Source organism: Nomascus leucogenys, chromosome 16 (genome assembly GCF_006542625.1).
Source record: "Nomascus leucogenys isolate Asia chromosome 16, Asia_NLE_v1, whole genome shotgun sequence".
In the NCBI taxonomy this organism is placed as follows: domain Eukaryota; kingdom Metazoa; phylum Chordata; class Mammalia; order Primates; family Hylobatidae; genus Nomascus; species Nomascus leucogenys.
The window spans coordinates 80,137,514-80,154,766 of record NC_044396.1 but is presented as its reverse complement, the minus strand read 5'-3'; the positions used below and the strand labels follow the sequence as shown (position 1 = coordinate 80,154,766).

Genomic DNA, 17,253 nt, shown 5'->3' with positions numbered 1-17,253 from the left:
AGCAGGTTAGGAAGCACATGCTAGGAGAGGGTTAGTCCCTCAGCGAGCTCAGCAGCGGAAAAGCACCACAGGCTTTGGTCTCCTTTGGTAGAAACCTGCTCAAGCAGGGAACACTTAACTAAGGGGTGTTCAGGAACAGAAACTCACAGTAGGGGCAAAAAACAGTTCCGGGACTAGGAGAATTAAAGCCCCAGACACTTAGCTGGGCTATGCCTCCCACGTGGCTTCACACCCATTTACACTGACCTTTCACCTTCAGAACCACATTGAGTCTGCTGACCCATGTGGAACACCCAGCAAGGGGCCATAACTCTTGCCCTACATGGAAAGCCTGATTGGGCCCCCTAGGGAAACCCGCTGGCATCTGAATCAGATCCTGTGACCTCTGTGGTCCTCAGCCTCAAAGCAGGGGAATACCCTTTGCCGTGGATCCACCACAAAGCCTCAGGGCCTAGGTGAGAAAACTTCACCTGTGAATCATGGCAGCTCAGCACCTTCTCTGGGCCTCTCTTGGAAGCCCCTGAAGGGCTTAGCATGTGTCACCAGGGACCAGGACAGCTGCAAATTCTCCTGTGAAACAAGAAAGTTTCATGGGCTCTGGTGGTCTCTGAGGATGCCTCATCAATTCATGAGATGACCTATTTGCAGGTGACAAGGCTCACAAATGCCAAATGAATCACTCATAAGTGAGTGTGGTTTTCAAGTTTTCAGTGTCATTTTAGTGGATACCTGGCTCATTTGGAATTGTGATGTCAATAGACGGAAGCCCAGAGAAGGTAAATGACTTGCCTAAGAACACACAGCTAGAATTAAACAAGTTTGGAAGTAGAATTCAGGGGTCCACAACCTTTTTTCCCATCATCATACCACCTTGCTTAGAACAAAGATAAACCTAAGCAAAAGAAAAAAACATATATTCATTTTAATTGGATAGCAAAATAGTAGGAAAGAGGAGGAAAATCTAAAGACAATACATTCCTTGCCACTCATGGGCTCTTTGAGACATTGTCTCAGCTCAGAGCTCTGGGCTGGAGCTTAGAGCTTTATCAGGAATTGCCTTTCCCCACCCCAACATGTAGTGAAGGGCGAGCTAATAGGACATTCTTTATGTCAATCCTGGTGGCAGTGTGTGGGCCCAGTTATTCAGTATAAGAGCTTCAAGCTGCTCACTGAGTCCATTCTGCAGATAAGAGAAGTAACGTCTCAGGAGAAGAAATGATCTGCTCAAGGAAACCCAGCTGGCTGTGGGCAGAGCAGACACCAGATCACTGTGTCACAACACAGAGTGAGTGGTGGTCAGCATCACTCACTATCCAACTCTGTGGGGTTCCCAGAGCACAGGGTACTTCTCTAGACTGTGAGGATAAAGGAAACTCTGGTCCCTCTGACAACCCTTCAAATTTTACATAATCTGTCTACTGGTTTGATATAATTTCTAAGGCAAGTGGCTGATTTTGATAAAATGTGTTGTAGCTACCAAAAGATAGCAGTGAACCTGGCTAGGTTTGTCAACTTACACATGAGAAGCGATCTGGAAGTATAATGAATGGGAAAGCAGATAAATAATTTGTGTATTTGGTCCAAATAAAAGGTGGGTACATCCACATGATGCAATAAAACAATGCAGCAGTTAAAAAGAATAGAGTGGCTACCATGGATAGCACTCTTCAATATATTGCTGAATGAAAAGGGGTAAACTGCAAAATACTCTACCAGAGGTGTACACAATAGCACTCAGTGTGTATATGTGCATGCTACAGTGTACACTTAAATGAATTAGAATGGTCTGCAGGAATGTGCTCTAAAAGATAACAAACGTGACCTACACCGAACTAATGAGGAAACAAGGATTGAGGATGGGTGAGCTAAAAGGACTTTGGCCTTATGTGGAAAGTTTTTAATTTTTCCGAAATGAATGCAATCATTTAATATTTATGTGATAAAAGATTTTTTTTAAAAAAGGAGAAAATAGAAATATAATTTTAATGATTCATCGATCTATTCACTCATTATTTGAGCATCTATTATGTGCCAGGCATGAAGAAGGTAAAAAAACCCAGCCCCTGCCCACAAGAATATGTTCTAACATGGAAGGAGGAGGTTTCCTGCTTATAAGCATGATGAGATATATTACAAGTGCTCTGGTGAGTGAAGAAATCAGAGCAGAGTAGGAAAATAAAGAAAGGGATCTCCATGTTTCACAGGAAATCCAAAGGCCAAAACAGAGTCTCCAGTCAATTCTGCCAAGGCCTGCCATCTTAAAAAAAAAGGAGTATTATGACAACAGTTTGCAAAAGGACACATCTTTTGTAATTTTAAAGTAATATCCATGATCTCTCACTTCAGCTAGAGTTCACAAATGAATATAATAGTACAACGGATAGTTTGCAGTTTGTAAACATTTAACCCCCATGAATGGAGAGAGATGGTTTTGTTACTTTTTAAAGAAACTAACTCTTTGGCTGCATTTATCAGTACATATGGTTTACTCCACTAGACTAGAAATGGCTCTGCCAAAATTGCTGCTTAAATTTGGGTTTCTAAAAATAACTCATGGGAAGCCTGCAGTGTGAGAGGAAGATGGTTGCACACAGCTCCAGGGAGGAAAATCTCAAGCATTTGATTTGAATTACCTAAGAGCTGAAATTGAGTGCAAATATCTCCTTGTAGCAACTGCTATATAATTAGCCATCCTAACGGAATCCTTTCAAAACCGAGGCAGTTCAACAAGTTATTTTAATTGAAAATAAAATTTTCTGACCAACTATTCTGTCAAAACCACATTAAATGAAGATAGCTCAGCAGTGACCAAATCACTATAAAAAGCATTATGTGTTATGGGAGAAATGAGCGGGAAGGAAGAGGGGGATATGCCTTTTTTTTTTTTTTTTTTTTTTTTTTGAGACAGTCTCACTCTATCATCCAGGCTGGAATGCTGTGGCACGATCTCGGCTCACTGCAACCTCTGCCTCCCAGGTTCAAGCAATTCTCCCGTCTCAGCCTCCCAAGTAGCTGGGATTATAGGCATGCACCACCACACCCCACTAATATTTTTTTATTTTTATTTTTTTTATTTTTAGTAGAGATAGGGTATCACCATATTGGCCAGGCTGGTCTCGAACTCCTGACCTTGTGATCCGCCCACCTTGGCCTCCCAAAGTGCTGGGATTACAGGCGTGAGCCACTGTGCCCGGCCGGGATATGCCTTTCTATAAGGGTAAAATGTGGCAGTTTTCTGGGCTCCTTTTTCTAGCTTCATGTGTCTTCTGGTCTCTTGGAAAAAGTATTCCATTTTCTCTGCATCAATGTTACTGCTGGGGCTACCACCTGAGTACAGTGCATCACTGTCTTCTGAAAAGAAGCAGCCAAGTTAAGATCTCAGAGATAAAGAGGGGAAGAGAAGAGAAAATGGCACTTGCTTTCTGTCCCGTTCATGACTAGCACAAGGACACCTTCCAACCCAGGAGGGCCACATTCATCCATCAGTTCTTGGAGAAGACTGCAGAGACTCGGCACTGCCTCTGCACTTGGACTTTCATCTTTGCTACTTATCAGCTGTGCTGAGTTATTTTTAGCATCTCTGAGTAGCAGTTTTCTCATCTTAAAAAAAAAAAAAAAGAAAAAAAATTGTTGTTATTCTCACACCTCCCAGGATGGTCAGGAAGGTTAAATGTGTGCAAAATCAATCTGGTATTCTAGACAGTATCTGCAATTGCCTGTGTGAGGAGGACTAGGGAGGGTACCAGACCCTTCCTCACAAGTTGAAGTGGGTTGGTGCGTGGACCAACGGTATCAGTACTGCCTGAGAGCTCATTGCTAGAGTAGACGCTCAGCCCCACACCGAAAAATTGGTCAAAAGTCTGCATTTAACAAGTACCCCTGGAGATTTGTGCGTGGTTCAAATTTGAGCCTCACTGGCTGGCGCCATCTCCCAGGTGTGTGATTCTATATCGGGTGACCTGTGTCGAAAGGAAGGGAGGGAGGAATGAAGGGATGGAGGGAGAAAGGGGTCAGTTAAATTAAAAAACAATAAAACTAAAAGATCTTCGAGTTACTAGTTATGCAGGTTTAGGTTAAAACGTCCTGCCAAGGAAATCTAGACCTTGAAGCCATCCTTTTTGCTTAAAGCCACATCACTGGGCTTGCGATCCCCATTCAGACCGAACATGTGGCCCCTCAGACCCATCACCAGGTCTACATCTAAAAATGCTCAGGTGGGCCGGGTGTGGCGGTTCACGCCCGTAATCCAGCACTTTGGGAGGCCGAGACGGGCAGATCACTTGAGGTCAGGAGTTCGAGATCAGCCTGGTCAACATGGTGAAACCCCATCTCTACTAAAAATACAAAAATTAGCTAGGCATGGTGGCGCACAACTGTAATCCCAGCTACTTAGGAGGCTGAGGCAGGAGAATTGCCGGAACCCAGGAGGTGGAGGTTGCAGTGAGTCGAGATTGCACCACTGTACTCCAACCTGGGCAAGAGTAAGACTCTGTCAAAAAAATAAAAATAATAAAAATAAAAATAAAAATAAAATAAAATAAAGTAAAATAAAATAAAAGTGCTCAAGTGGACAAATGTGATAAGGGAATGTCTCGTGAGACAGAAAGCTACCTGATTTATTTTTCCCCAAGCCTCTAAGCACTGTGGTTAACCAACCTTCTAAAAACACCAGCGGTGCCTGCCTCCAGTCCATTTAGCTTGGTTAAGAAAGGAAACATCTCTTCCAGAAGATTCTGAAATTCTGGTTTCCTGAGCCTCGCAGTGACTAAAATGGAGTTGGGGGAAAATGACTCTTAGACTTTTAGTCAGTGTAAGTGGAAATTGAGATGAGACACACAATATAAAGTGACATATAAAATCCTAATTTTGGAATAAGGAACCCTGGAGATGGTCAGCTTATAAGGCACTTTTCAAATCCTTACTGGGAGGAACTATAATGAAATCCTGATTTTAAAAATAAGGAGGTGGAGGCTCTGCAAGGTTGAGTGGTCAAATTAGGAATTGAGGGCTGTTGTCTTTTGTCTTTTCCATCCCATGCATGCTTGTTCTATGGCCCAGTATCCATGTCCCCAGCCACCTTCCAGAAATGATCCAGTCATGTCTTAGAAGAATTACACTATGTCTTTGTGGTCTTTGTCACTGAGTCTTCACCTGAAAATGGATTCTACTGATGAGGGGAGTAATGGTGATGTTCCCTTGGATAAAAGCCCAGCTTCGGAGCCAGAAGCTTTTGGATTCAAATCATGGCCCTGCTACTTATAACTAACTTTTGGTAAATTGACCCCTCTGAACCTCTCGATTTCTTCATTTTAAAAAATGGCAACGATAGTAGCTAATAAGTATCAAGTGCCATTCTAGGCAATTTACGTTTATTAACTCTGTGAGCAGGTGCAATATACTATTATCATTCTTCATGTAGAAATGAGAAAGCTAAGGTACAAAAAATTGAAGTGACTTTCCTAAGGCCACATGGCTGATAATTGTCAGAATCAGGATTCTATAGGAGCCTGTGATGTAGCAATAATATATCAATGCTCTCAGAGGGCTGCCAAGAGATATCTATGAGATTGTAGAAATAAAATGCTTCCCAGGCCACCTGGCAAAGATAAGTGCTCAACAAATTATAACTATAAGGTTTCCATTTATTTTATTTTTATTTATTTATGTATTTATTTATTTATTTATTTAGAGACAGAGTCTCAAATCTGTCTCTCAGGCTGGAGAGCAATGGCATGATCATAGCTCACTGTAGCCTTGACCTCCTGGGCTCAAGAGATCCTCCCACCTCAGCCTCCTAATTAGCTGGGACCACAGGCATGTGCCACCAAAACTGCTTTTTTTTTTTTTTAATTTTTATAGAGATGGGGGTCTCCTTAGTTGCCTAGGGTGGTATTAATCTCCTGGCCTCAAGTGATCCTCCCGCCTCAGCCTCCAAAAGTTCTGGGATTACAGGCATGACCTGCTGTACCCATCCTATAAATTAATTTCTTGAGCTAGCCAGAAACACAAGGTTACTATGGCATCCACGTGGCTGACAGGAAGGGGAAGTTGCTGCTTGCAGAAGTGATACTCTCCGACAGGTATTCATCCCCACCTGTCCTCAGCAGGCATTCGGCTTTGACATCATGGTGCAGGGCAGGAACTTTGGTGCTCTGCCCTTTGAATCTTTCTATTGATTTTTGTCACACAGAACCTGCATGGGAACCTCAGCTGGAGCAGCTGGTGTGGAAATGGGTCTCATGTCTGCCTGGCAAAAAGAATTGCCGTTTCCAAAATGAGCTGGATGGATCTAATCCCCAAAGCAATGGACATGTATGAGTGACTCGCCACTTCTGAAATTCTCTGCAAATCAAACAGATGTGGGGGAAGATCCCTTGTATAGAAGAGGCAGCACGCATGCAAAAAATTGGCAAATGAGGAACTCTGATTTAGAAGACTCTGTTGGCTGCCAAGTTACTGATCAGCCACTGCTTTCTTCTTCTTTATTAAAATATTCCCAGTTCTATTCAGGGATAAGGGAGATAGCAATGTGCTCAAAAGAAGTCCAAGGCAGGGGGAAGAATTGGCCCTGGCTTGAAACAGCCATGACAATCTTGTTATCTCTGTCAAGGACTGGCTGGGAGCTTACCTGGACTAATTTGGCCATTGAGACATAGGGGAAGTCTACTGGGGATTTCTGGGGAAAATTTTCTTCCCTAACAGAAGATAGGGAGTCACAGTAAAAAGGCCCCTTTTTTCCTGCCTGATGCTTCTTCCTGCTCAAAACGCTGTTATGACAAAGTGATGTCTACAGCAGAAAGGGCCATCACAGGGATGCTAATCAAGTGCTCTGATGTGGTTGAGCTGTCAAATGCATCCTTTCTGATGCATCGGCCAATACCAGGTGCTGGCAAGGACAGAGGGAAACAGAAATCTTGAGCACTGCCTGTGGAAGTGTAAATTGGTACAGTCATTCTGGAACACAATCTGGCAGTACTTGTGAAATTAAGTGTGAGTGTGTGCTATGACTCACCCACATCACGGTCCATATCAGAGAAACTCTCCCACAGTCCATATGGGTACAGGTGTGAAGAGCTCATCACAGAACTAGGCTGTGGTTACCTCATGTCCACTAGCAGCAACAGGAGAAGCAAACAGGGCAGGATCTATGGCAAGGGCAGGGTAGATGCAGCCCCTCAGATGAACCAGGTGAACACAGAGCACCAAGACTGGCTCTGAAAAAGAGTGTTGAGTAAGCAAAAAAACCAGATTGAGATCTATAGCAGAATCCCATTTGTCTAAATTAAAAACAGATACCCAATCCGAACAAGACAGGGAGGATCCTCATGCAGGCCCTCATGCAGGGCCTGCAGCAAGCACACTGGAGTGGCTGCCTATGGAGGAGGGAAGGGAATGAGAATAAAAATTCCACACTTGTCTCCTCATCTCCTCTTGCAATAGAGGAGGCAAGTGGCCGGGGGTAAGGGGCCTGGTAGAGATCAATGATGATGAAAATGACAATGAACAAAGAAGGCATTCATAATAAAATTCAAAAGAAAAAAACACAGCCAGATTTACAGTCAGAGAACCCAGGCGTGAATGCTGCCTTGATCCTTACTGGCTACAGCTCTTTGGAAAAATCACAGTGCCTCAGTTTCCCCATCGTGAAGAGCAGGTTTGAAGAGTGGCTCTGCAGAGTGGTTATGTGACCATCCAAGGAGATAGTGTGGGGAGATTCTAAGCTTGGAACGTAGCAGGGGCTTCCTGGATGGTAACTGCCAGGAGCCCTAAGGACCCAGATCTCTCTTCTGTAAAATGGGGATTTACATTACCCACCCAGCATGATTATGGTGCAGTTGAAATGAGACATGACCATAAGGGACAAAAAGCAAGATCATGATACCCAGGAGCATCTCCTGCTCTGACCCCTGCGTGCAGCAGTGTGTGCTGTGCTCATGCCTGATACAGCAGCGAGGGTCAGGCTGTCCTTTCGTGACATCATTCCTAGTGGAACATGGGCCTTACACATTCAATATACATATTCCCTTTTACTTTATTCTAAGGTAATGACTGAAGTTTAACTGAATAAGACAAGTTATAAAAAAGAGAAGAGATGAGAAGAAAAAAGAAAAAAAGAAGCTGTCATGCTCTTATTATTCCAAGTAGGCAAAACCTTCATTTTCCAATGAACAGCTAGCCTCTTTCTATACAGGTTTTCTGTAATCTCAGGAAGGACGCAATGCCTTATGTAATTGTCACATCACAGATTGTCACTGCTCTCCTTAAGGTGCTGCCTCTTCCCCATGATGACCCTTCAGATGTCTGGGAAAGATTCCGTGAAACAGAAGGACCATGTATCCCTGGAGTCCGCTTTGTTTCTAATTTTGCCCCTAAGTGCAATAGGCTGCAAGAACCCCCTTCGGCACACAGCTTTCTTGTTTTCTGGAAACTATCTTCTAAATAAACTTCCCAAATAGGGATACAAGGTCAAACTAAGGCTTTGATGCCTCTTGACAAATTGTTACTCCAAAAGAACAAATTATGCTGTCACCGGCAATGGAGGCATATGCCAGGCTCTGACACATTCTTAAAATAAACCCCAAAACCGGCTGGGTGGTGGCTCACGCCTGTAATCCCAACACTTTGAGAGGCCGAGACGGGTGGATCACGAGGTCAGGAGATCAAGACCATCCTCGCCAACATGGTGAAACCCTGTTTCTATTTAAATATACAAAAATTAGCTGGGTGTGGTGGCATGTGCCTGTAATCCCAGCTTCTCAGGAGGCTGAGGCAGGAGAATCGCTTGAACCAGGAAGTCGGAGGTTGCAGTGAGCTGAGATCGCGCCACTGCACTCCAGCCTGGTGACAGAGCAAGACTCTGTCTCAAACAAACAACAAAAAACACAAAACCTATTCTAATTTTTGGCAACCTGATGGGGGAGGTACATTACCATTGTCTGATTTTCTGGTGAACATCACTGTGACTCCCAGGGACCCCAAGTTCACTGATGTGCTATTTTCCTCATGTGAGGTCTGTGTAAGAGCACCCACATCTTGTTGAAGTGGGTTTTCTGCATAGAAAGAGAACTCTTTCACATAGGCAGGCCTGAGAGGTGGAGCGGTAGATGGGACAGAGAGAAAGTCAGGGAGAGGAGAGTGGGAGCCTAAAGCCTTCTGGGAAAGAAGGAAAAACAGGAACAACAAATGAAAATGTTTGTGTAAAAAACTGCAAACGAGAAAAAAAAAATCTCACGTCCACTGAGGACACAGCTCTATAAAATGTATGCACGCACAGCAGGAACAGGGGGCAAGAGGCCAAGCAGACATGAAGGCAAGAGTTGTAATTGGGTGAGATAATGGCTCTGGGGTTTGGGCATTCTTTAAAATTGTTTTTATAGATGTGGTTATATTGATTTTCAAATAAGATAACCAAAAAAAAAAACACAAAGTATGTTAGTCCAAGAATAGGAAAATAAGAGCAGAGTCAGGAGAGGAAAGGCAGAAAATGAAACAACGGCATGAAGACAGTATGATCAGTCTCTTCCACCCTTAAAACCCCTCTGGGGCATCCCTCAGGGCTAAGGATAAGGTCAAGCTACTTCCCGCAAGCAGGGAGGTCCCACATCACTCCTCCAGCCCCGTCCCTGGTCGCTGGTCACAGGTTGCTCCAGCTCGCCCCTAACTCCAGTTCTCCAGCCCAGGCCTGGGTTGGGATCTCCACAGAGCATAACTCTGGCCCCTCTGTTGGGTTAGTCCCCACACCTCCTTCTGGGAAGAGCCCAAACATCCTTTCCCCTGGGAAGCCTCCCCTTTCCCCTAAAGTCGAATCGCTGCCTAGTCTTATCCTGCCAAGACATCCTGTGTGTTCCTTTTCTGAGTTTCCCACTGCAATGGCTTATACTGAGCTGCTCCAATATAGACCTTTTGATTAGAAGTCTAACCAGTTCAGGAAGGGGACATCACACGAGGACTGTGCCAGCTGTGGAAGGAAGGACTGGCCTGGGAGACGGGACAGGCAGAATGGGCTGGACAATGCCCACTAGATAACTCCACGTCAGTTTTCCCCTTCTACTCTCTAGCCCCACATCGCCAATCCAATCAACTCTTTAAAAACTTATTTCTCAAGTGCCTGTTATCACCAAGACATTGTGGTGAGAAATTACAAAACCCAGGCCATTCCTTGAGTGTGTATAACCTAGTTAGGGAGTCGAGACTTCAACATGAGGATTGTTAGATAACCATGCAGCAACGAAGTATAAGATAAAACAAGATTGTCAAAGATTAATCGAGTATGGGCATTGTGTGGTCTGGGTTCAGGACAGCAGGGTTACTGTGGCTGCAAAGGAAAGTCCTCTGAGAGCCAGATTTAAAGGATACCCACTGGACAGGTAGATGTGAAAGCAGGGGGGTGAGAGGATAGCATTCAGTGATCAAGGCCTAGAGCAGGGAAGGGGTATTATTGCACGCTCAGTGGCCAGCAAGTAGTCCCCTGAGGGAGGGTGTGTTAGGGTCAGAATTTTGAGAACCTTAAAACCCAATGATAAGAATCTGCACTAGAAAAGAGACGAGCAAAGACCCCATAAAGCAGTGCAGCTGATGAGCGTCATTTGTGTGGATAGATGCTCAGGACAGACTAGAAAAAGATCCAGTTAGTTAAGAACCTCCTGTGAAAGTTAAAGCAGGAAGACAGGCATGTGGTACCACAGCTGCCATCTCCCACCTACAGGCACGGTGGTCAACACCAATTCATTAGAGCCCACTTTCCTACAGGGCCCAGTTGGGACCTCAGAGTTGTTTCCCATTCAGGGCCAAGAAAGCCCCTACCAATGGATCCGGAATGACAGTTCAAACTTATTTTGCCTTGCAGGTTGTATTAGCATTAGTCAGAAGTGACGCTGTTATGCTGCACTAACATGTCTTTCCAAATTTTAGTGGCTTAAAGCAACAAACATTAATTTCTTTTTTCAGCTGCATGTTCATCACAGGTCAGCCTGAGATCATGCACAATCTCAGCATCATCCAGACCAAGCCAACATGGCAGCCTCTACACACAGCACTGATCAGCAGCAGGCCAGAAGTGAGAGTGACCTCTGGAGGGTTTCTCACTAGAATTCCGACATGAAGGACAGAAATGACATGTCAATTCTGGTCACTACTCCTTGGCCAGAATTGCTCACAATGGGCAAGAAAGTTCAGTCTTACCCTGTGGAGGACAGAGTCAGAAACGATAAATGGCCTAAGTATATCCCCTTTCAGTCACATGGAATTTACTATTAATCAATTCAACTAGCAAGAACTTATTTTCAAATGGCATGCTCTGCACCCAGCCACTTTCCTTCTCATTATCTTCTTCTATTTTCTTCATAGTAATTGTCACTATCTGAAATATCTTAACTGAAATGCCTTGTTTATGGATCTGTCATCTGTTGTTGCCTGTCTCACAGACTAGGTTCTAAGCTCCATATCTGCCTTGTTGACAGTGTGGGGCAAATATTAGTGAAGTGAGCTCAGCAAATATTAGTGAAATGAGTAGGTGGATGAATGAAAGGTTCCACAGGGCGAGGACTCCGTCAGCTTAATTTAGTGTGCACAATGTCCAGCATGTTGTCGGAACTCAGTGGGCCGCTGAGAAGTTAGCCAGTTTTTCATGTGTCTGCTTGAAGTGACATGACTCAGCACTTCTTCTCCCCTTGGTGCATTTCCTCTCTCTTTCCCCCTACAGGGACGTAAGCTGAAGACTGGTCTTGACAGATACTATGCCTATTGATTTCAACCTTGAGATCCCCCCACTAACCTTTCTCCCCTTACCCTCAGGATTCAGGGCCAGGTTTCAGACTGGCCTGAGAACATAGGGACCAAAGGGAAAAAAACAGCCAGAGTGAAAGAGAAATGAAGAAGAGACTTCTGGCTGGGCGTGGTGGCTCACACCTGCAACCCCAGCATTTTGGAAGATCGAGGTGGGTGGATCGCTTGCGGTCAGGAGTTCAAGACCAGCCTGGCCAACATGGCAAAACCCTGTCTCTATTAATGATACAAAAATTAGCCAGGCTTGGGGGCGTGTGCCTGTAATCCCAGCTACTCTGGAGGCTGAGGCATGAGAATCACTTGAACCCGGGAAGCACAGATTGCAGTGAGCTGAGATCGCACCACTGCACTCCAGCCTGGGAGACAGAGTGAAATTGTGTCTCAAAAAAATAAAAATAAAAAAGAAGAGACTGCTGAGAGGGATGTAACCAGCCCTTGCACACGCATGCACTTGCACGTAAATTGTAAATGCTTCACTCTAGTCTGGCCTCTTCAGGAACTTGCTGTGCAAACTTGGGCAAGTCCCTCCCCCTGTAGGCCTCTGTTTCTCTGATAGTAAAATCTAGGTATTGAAGAAGGACATTTCTAAGGGGTCTTCCAGATCTAAAATGCTACAAGCAAGAAATCATCTAGGGGCATATTTCTCAGAGTGGGGTCTATGGGGTTACAGCTTTTATAAGGCTTTTGTAGGCCTCACACACATTGTATCAAATACATTAATTGCACTCATATCCTTCATTAAAAAATAATTCCTATGTAACTGTGAAAGTTGAGGCAAACTTAACATAAAGTTGACATAAAGTTCTATAAAACATACAGTATAACTATTTCTATTTTGCATTTTTGTTTTCATGTTTTTCAGCTAAGAATTTTACATGTTTGTTCTCAAGGTTGTTTGTGGGTCTTTGAAGTATCAAGAAGTCCCAGACATTCTGTTTATAGCACTTAACTGGTCAAATGGGACTATCTCAGATGTTCGGTAAAAATGTCATTTGCAGTCAGGGCCCCACCCTAGACCCACTGAATTAGAAAATCTGTTGGGGGAACCCAGGAATCTCCATTATAGCACGTCTCCCAGATGATCATTTGCAAACTGAGGTTTGAAAACCACTGCCATAAAAAGAGGCTGAGGAAATGGGCTGAGGGAGGCAATTAGGGAGGAGGAAAGAGGGTTACAAAGGTGACCAAACAAGGGTGAAAAGATGACGGTGCATGGCTTACGTTTTGCATGTGTGCAAATGTGTTTCTGCCCACGTGAGCCCACACGTTCCACCAGAGTAAACACATTTTGCAAAACCATGAATCGCTCTCTGCTGAGCCCCTCCTCCAGACCCGGAAAACAATACTCAAACTTAGTCTGGGACTGCACCCCCTCTGGTGATTTGCAGGAGGAGTTAATATTTCTAGCATATCATTGGGCACCCAGCCTGAAGACTGAAGGTGTCTCTGCCAGGGACAGGTACTGCAGGAAGGACTATCAATAGCGTTGTCACCCAGATGTTCGTGGCAATGAGTTCTAGCTTTGGTTAGTAATACATACTAGCTCCATCAGTGAGCGGTCTTAACTCATCTGTGGGGATGGAGATTTTCTTTAATCTTATTTTGTTTTAATTCACAGATAAAATTGTATGTATTTACTATTTACAACATGAGGTTTTGAAGGACACAGTGGATACATTATGGGATTACTAAATCTAGCTAATTAACATATGCATTACCTCATCTAGTTATCCTTTTTGTGGTAAGAACACTTTACATCCACTCTCTTAGCATTGTTCATGAATACAACACATTATTAACTATAGTCAAAATCGACTTCTTGAACTTATTCCTCCTATCTAAATGAACTTTTATATCCTTTGGCCAGTATCTTCCCAACCCCTCCCCAGACTCTGATAACCACCAGGCTCCTTTCTACTTCTTTGAGATCAACTTTTTTAGATTTCACATATGAGTGAGATCATCTGGTATTTGTCTTTCTCTGCCTGGCTTGAGCCACACACACAAAAGTTGCATGTGTACATATGTGTGTGTGTGTCTGGCACACACATAAATCTCAAAATTTATTCATTTATTTTTTGAGACAGAGTCTCACTCTGTTGCCCAGGCCGGAGTGTAGTGGTGCAATCTCAGCTCACTGCAATCTCCACTTCCCGAGTTCAAGCAATTCTTGTGTCTCAGCCTCCAGAGTAGCTAGAACTGTAGGCGTCCTCCACCACACCTGGCTAATTTTTGTAGTTTTGGTAGAGATGCGGTTTTAACATGTTGGCCAAGATGATCTTGAACTTCTGACCTAAAGTGATCCTCCCACCTCAGACTCCCAAAGTGCTGGGATTATAGGCTCGAGCCACTGTGCCTGGCCTGTGTGTGTATTTAAGCATCTGCAACGATTAGAGGTGAAACCTAGCAATAAGAAGTCATCAAACTGTACTGCTGAGTGCTGGTTTTCACGGTGCCAGGAAAGACCAGGATAAAGGGGTAGGTTGGAAAGAAACAGGAAACTAATTCAAAAGGCCAAGTACTGTGCTAGGGATTTCCTACGTATGTCTCACATTAATCCACTGGGGAGAGCATTATCTGTCCCTTTCTTCCAGTGAGGAAACCAACACACAGAAAAGATCTGTGACTTGCCCCGGATACTGTAAGATCAAACCCTGACCCAGCTAACCACCAAGTTCACGTTCAGTGCCCCATGCAGTGTTGCCTGAAAGTTCCCTAGCTTTAAACATAGGAGGGATGGGAGAAGGAAGCCTGTTCTAGAAAGGGGGAGCCTGAGGAAACTGATCTCTCGAATCAGAGATAACAACCCAAGTAATTTCCCAACAATTTAATTCACAAGCAACCAGTGGTTATTGGAAAAAAAAAAAATCACAGATTAGCAATAAGAAAAAAAATACACATATAACCACATCCTCTCCCAAGTAATGATGTTTTTATACGTCCATATTTTTACTAGCAAATACATATTTTTTCTAGCCTACAAATGACATGATCCTATTTTTGAAATTTTATCAAAATTTATATAATTTTGCCTTTTTAAGAACATGGATAATGTGTTTGCTTGCCCAGTTCTCACCTTCTGTGAATTTATGTCAATCCATACATTTCTTTCCACATTCTAAGGGGGAAAGAGGAAACCCTTCACTTCTTTTTTGTTTGTTTCCTGTTGTTGCCTGCTCCTCTGAACAGATGCGTTTAGGAAGGGTTAAAGAGTATCCTATGAAATGTTGTGTTCTGGTAGATAATGTGGCCTTCGGAAACACACTAAACAAAAATTAAGTTGGTTTCCTCCTCCTCATAGTTGAAAAAGAAGAGCAGGTTTTGTAGCAATTGAGAGAAAATAATTTTTTAAAATTATCTTAATGCCAAAGGAAAAAGCAGCTGTCCTGTCTTCCCCTGCACCGCAGGGAGCAGCCCTCCAAGTGCCCCCATCACCCCTTCCAGGCATCCGCTAGTTGGGAGAGTGAAAAATAGCCTCCTTTTCACTCCCCTGTTGTTAACGAGGCTCCCTATTGAGACGTAGTTAATCACATCAATTAAGAGCTTTTCTTGCATGTGGCCTTGCCTGCTAGGCACTGGCCCTGTGTCCATGGGAAGGTGAGTAAGATAAGCAGCCAGTCAGGTCATGTGATAATTAAAATACAGACATTTTGCTTTTTCTTCTCTTTCTATGTTTTTTCATTTGTACATTTTTTCTTAAATCGGGCATAAGTCACGTACAGTGAAATGCTCAATTCGTAAATAAACAGTTTGATGAGTTTTGACAAATGCAAGTATTCAAATGCACCAAACCAGCAAGACAGGGAACATCTCCCTCTCCCAGAAGGTGTTCCTGTGCCCTTCATAGTTTCCTCTGCCATCGTCCCAGAGAAAACCACTGTACTGACTTCTAGCACTGTCATATGAATGGAGTCGCACATTCTGTGTTTAAAGAGAAACACGAATAATGAGCAAGAACGAGCAGCTTCTAGCGGGAATGTAAAACAGGGTAGACACTTTGGAAAAGAGTTTAGCAGTTGCTGAAAAGGTTATACGTAGAGTTACCATATGACCCAGCAATTCCACTCCTAGGTATATACATGCCCAAGACAAATGAAAACATACATCCATACGAAGTCGTGTATGAACCTTCAGAGCAGAATAAATCATAACAGCCCCACCCCCAAAGAAACAACCCAGTGTCCATCAACTAATGAATGAATAAATAAAATGGGGCATATATTCATACAATGGAATATATTCATACAATGGAATATATTTTGGGCATAAAAAAGAATGAAGTATGTGTTGTAACCTAGATGAACCTTGAAAACGTTATGCTAAGTGAAAGAAGTTGCTCACAAAATGCAATATATTCTGTGGTTCCATTTATGTGAAACATCTACAATAGGCAAATCCATGGCCAGGCGCGGTGGCTCACGCCTATAATCCCAGCATTTTGGAGGCCAAAAGGGGCAGATCATCTGAGGTCAGGAGTTTGAGACCAGCCTGGCTAACATGGCGAATCCCCGTCTCTACTAAAAATACAAAAATTGGCCGGATGTGGTGACTCACACCTGTACTCCCAGCTACTTGGGAGGCTGACGCAGAAGAATCACTTGAACCTGGGAGGTGGAGATTGCAGATCACGCCACTGCACTCCAGGCTGGGTGACAGAGAGAGACTCCATCTCAAAAAAAAAAAAAAAAAAAAAAAAGTGGTTGCCTAGCACTGGGGATAGAAGGGAGATTGGGAGGTGATATCTAAAGGGTACAGACTTTCTTTTGAGGTGAGGAAAATATTCTAAAATTGGTAAATTATATGGTATGTAAATTATATCTTAACAAAGCTGTTTAAAGAAAAAGAAACATTCAGAATCAAAAAGAGTAAAGACAATTGTAACGGGCAGAGAAGACAGACCAGTTTTCCTTCATTGGAAGTTTAACTGCAAAAGTGTTTGGCATTGTGGCCTAAGGACCCCATGCCACCTGGGAAGCATAATTGTTGTTCAGGAAAGAAGGTCTCCTTCCCTCCCACGAGAAGGTTGAGGAGTTGTCTGCTTTTCTCAGGAGTCCGTGCCCTGTTCCCAGAGTTTAAACTCTGAGAGTCCAGGAACTATTCATCAGATTCATTTGTTTATTCCACAAACATTTATTAAGCTTATGTTTAGTAGGAAGTACATAACCACATTTAGTCCTGACATTGCTATCAAGTGGCTGCATTTATAGGGATATCTTGAATGCTTCTGTGTGTCTGGCCCTGCGTTAAGCAGGTGATCCTAGGGGACTAGGGTGGTGGAAGGAGCTCATCATGAGAGCAAGACCAAGAACTTTGAGAGTAACAAACCTGGTTCTAAATTCTTTCTTTTTGGCGGAGTCTCGCTCTGTCGCCTAGGCTGGAGTGCAGTGGTGTGATCTTGGCTCACTGCAAGCTCCGCCTCCCAGGTTCACCTCATTCTCCTGCCTCAGCCTCCCCAGCAGCTGGGACTAC

General features: G+C 43.7%; 1 long non-coding RNA gene across 2 annotated transcripts in view; it reads right to left on the bottom strand.

Annotated features, from left to right (window-relative positions):
• The window catches only part of LOC100579768, a 309,638-nt gene that overhangs the window by 23,585 nt on the left and 268,800 nt on the right, over positions 1–17,253 (bottom strand). Inside the window, exon 6 of one of the 2 annotated variants that reach the window (XR_004026205.1) lies at positions 7,102–7,214. The exons of the other annotated variant lie outside the window; for it this stretch is intronic. This is a non-coding gene — a long non-coding RNA (uncharacterized LOC100579768). The remainder of the gene's footprint in view (positions 1–7,101; positions 7,215–17,253) is intronic. 2 annotated transcript variants of the gene reach the window in all.